Consider the following 2,500-nt stretch of genomic DNA (forward strand, 5'->3'; position numbering starts at 1 on the left):
GTGCCTCCTCCCATATGGTCTAGCGGTTAGGATTCCTGGTTTTCACCCAGGCGTCCCGGGTTCGACTCCCGGTATGGGAAGCGCTTTTGCCTTCCCGTCAATGTGGGCTCCTTACCAGTAGAGCCCTCGGCTTAAGGCATTGCCCCCCAACAGTGCAGTCTGTCTCCACCTGCATGGGCTCTCCTTCACCTGCTGGACACCTTTCACATGGCTAAAGACTGTCTCCTTCAGCTTTGCCAACCGTGCCCTTCTTCAGCTGCTTTTCCCAGCCTTCAGCATCACTCCAACTCTTTCACACGCACATGTGTGCCGAGAGGCAGGGAAACGTCAGCGTTTGGCCATTTGTGGATTGGTGCCTGTGGGTCGAGGCGGGTGTTTGGTGTTTTCTGCAAATTAGCAGCACACACAACTCGTTTACGGAGTGGAAACTGCAGCCGAGGAGTGCTCAGAGGAGCCAGCGCGAAACTCGTCAAAGGCTGGTCACAGAGCACGCACTCTGAGAGAGGAGCTTTACTGTGGCCGGAAGAGCACGCAGCCCGTGGTTAGCCGTGATCGTATAGTGGTTAGTACTCTGCGTTGTGGCCGCAGCAACCCCGGTTCGAATCCGGGTCACGGCAGCTTTTGCACATTTCTGGATTATTGCCCTCAAGCCCGGGAAAAAGTGGGTGTGCAAAGCTGGACCTCGCCATGTCGGCTCATCTCTTTTCTTGAGGCTTCGGAAGAATGGAAGAATGCAGCTCTGCGAACCGTGCTGCTGTCGCATCGTCTCTGGAAACACACTGATCGCATGCTAGTCAGCTGGTTTTGTCAGGGCCAGTGGCGCAATGGATAACGCGTCTGACTACGGATCAGAAGATTCTAGGTTCGACTCCTGGCTGGCTCGGCGGCAACTTTTGACCCCGCGCCGGGAGGACCGCCACGATGGCCTTCTGCCCTCTGCTGGCCAGTAGATTTGCCGCGGCCTTCAGTTTGTCTACATGTACTCTCTCGTCAAAAGCCAGTCAGTCGCTCCCGGACCTCAGTCACACTCCTTTCAGTCTAGCACAAATGCATGCGCGCCTTTGCTTTTCTACAAGACGGTGGCAGCGTGCCTCCTCCCATATGGTCTAGCGGTTAGGATTCCTGGTTTTCACCCAGGCGTCCCGGGTTCGACTCCCGGTATGGGAAGCGCTTTTGCCTTCCCGTCAATGTGGGCTCCTTACCAGTAGAGCCCTCGGCTTAAGGCATTGCCCCCCAACAGTGCAGTCTGTCTCCACCTGCATGGGCTCTCCTTCACCTGCTGGACACCTTTCACATGGCTAAAGACTGTCTCCTTCAGCTTTGCCAACCGTGCCCTTCTTCAGCTGCTTTTCCCAGCCTTCAGCATCACTCCAACTCTTTCACACGCACATGTGTGCCGAGAGGCAGGGAAACGTCAGCGTTTGGCCATTTGTGGATTGGTGCCTGTGGGTCGAGGCGGGTGTTTGGTGTTTTCTGCAAATTAGCAGCACACACAACTCGTTTACGGAGTGGAAACTGCAGCCGAGGAGTGCTCAGAGGAGCCAGCGCGAAACTCGTCAAAGGCTGGTCACAGAGCACGCACTCTGAGAGAGGAGCTTTACTGTGGCCGGAAGAGCACGCAGCCCGTGGTTAGCCGTGATCGTATAGTGGTTAGTACTCTGCGTTGTGGCCGCAGCAACCCCGGTTCGAATCCGGGTCACGGCAGCTTTTGCACATTTCTGGATTATTGCCCTCAAGCCCGGGAAAAAGTGGGTGTGCAAAGCTGGACCTCGCCATGTCGGCTCATCTCTTTTCTTGAGGCTTCGGAAGAATGGAAGAATGCAGCTCTGCGAACCGTGCTGCTGTCGCATCGTCTCTGGAAACACACTGATCGCATGCTAGTCAGCTGGTTTTGTCAGGGCCAGTGGCGCAATGGATAACGCGTCTGACTACGGATCAGAAGATTCTAGGTTCGACTCCTGGCTGGCTCGGCGGCAACTTTTGACCCCGCGCCGGGAGGACCGCCACGATGGCCTTCTGCCCTCTGCTGGCCAGTAGATTTGCCGCGGCCTTCAGTTTGTCTACATGTACTCTCTCGTCAAAAGCCAGTCAGTCGCTCCCGGACCTCAGTCACACTCCTTTCAGTCTAGCACAAATGCATGCGCGCCTTTGCTTTTCTACAAGACGGTGGCAGAGTGCCTCCTCCCATATGGTCTAGCGGTTAGGATTCCTGGTTTTCACCCAGGCGGCCCGTGTTCGACTCCCGGTATGGGAAGCGCTTTTGCCTTCCCGTCAATGTGGGCTCCTTACCAGTAGAGCCCTCGGCCTAAGGCATTGCCCCCCAACAGTAAAGTCTGTCTCCACCTGCATGGGCTCTCCTTCACCTGCTGGACACCTTTCACATGGCTAAAGACTGTCTCCTTCAGCTTTGCCAACCGTGCCCTTCTTCAGCTGCTTTTCCCAGCCTTCAGCATCACTCCAACTCTTTCACACGCACATGTGTGCCGAGAGGCAGGGAAAC

The 2,500-nt window shown here is 56.0% G+C and overlaps 6 non-coding genes across 6 annotated transcripts; all 6 read left to right on the forward strand.

The window, feature by feature from the left end:
- Positions 1 to 8: 8 nt before the first annotated feature.
- Positions 9 to 80, forward strand: trnae-uuc. The gene has a single exon. It is a non-coding gene; the product is annotated as a tRNA-Glu (tRNA).
- Positions 81 to 545: 465 nt separating this feature from the next.
- Positions 546 to 617, forward strand: trnah-gug. Its single transcript has one exon. It is a non-coding gene; the product is annotated as a tRNA-His (tRNA).
- Positions 618 to 810: 193 nt separating this feature from the next.
- Positions 811 to 883, forward strand: trnar-acg. The gene has a single exon. It is a non-coding gene; the product is annotated as a tRNA-Arg (tRNA).
- Positions 884 to 1,095: 212 nt separating this feature from the next.
- On the forward strand, positions 1,096 to 1,167 carry trnae-uuc. Its single transcript has one exon. It is a non-coding gene; the product is annotated as a tRNA-Glu (tRNA).
- Positions 1,168 to 1,632: 465 nt separating this feature from the next.
- trnah-gug lies at positions 1,633 to 1,704 on the forward strand. Its single transcript has one exon. It is a non-coding gene; the product is annotated as a tRNA-His (tRNA).
- Positions 1,705 to 1,897: 193 nt separating this feature from the next.
- On the forward strand, positions 1,898 to 1,970 carry trnar-acg. The gene has a single exon. It is a non-coding gene; the product is annotated as a tRNA-Arg (tRNA).
- The last annotated feature ends 530 nt before the right edge of the window (positions 1,971 to 2,500 follow it).

The sequence above is a fragment of the Alosa sapidissima genome, chromosome 10, assembly GCF_018492685.1.
Source record: "Alosa sapidissima isolate fAloSap1 chromosome 10, fAloSap1.pri, whole genome shotgun sequence".
NCBI classification, from domain to species: Eukaryota; Metazoa; Chordata; class Actinopteri; order Clupeiformes; family Clupeidae; genus Alosa; species Alosa sapidissima.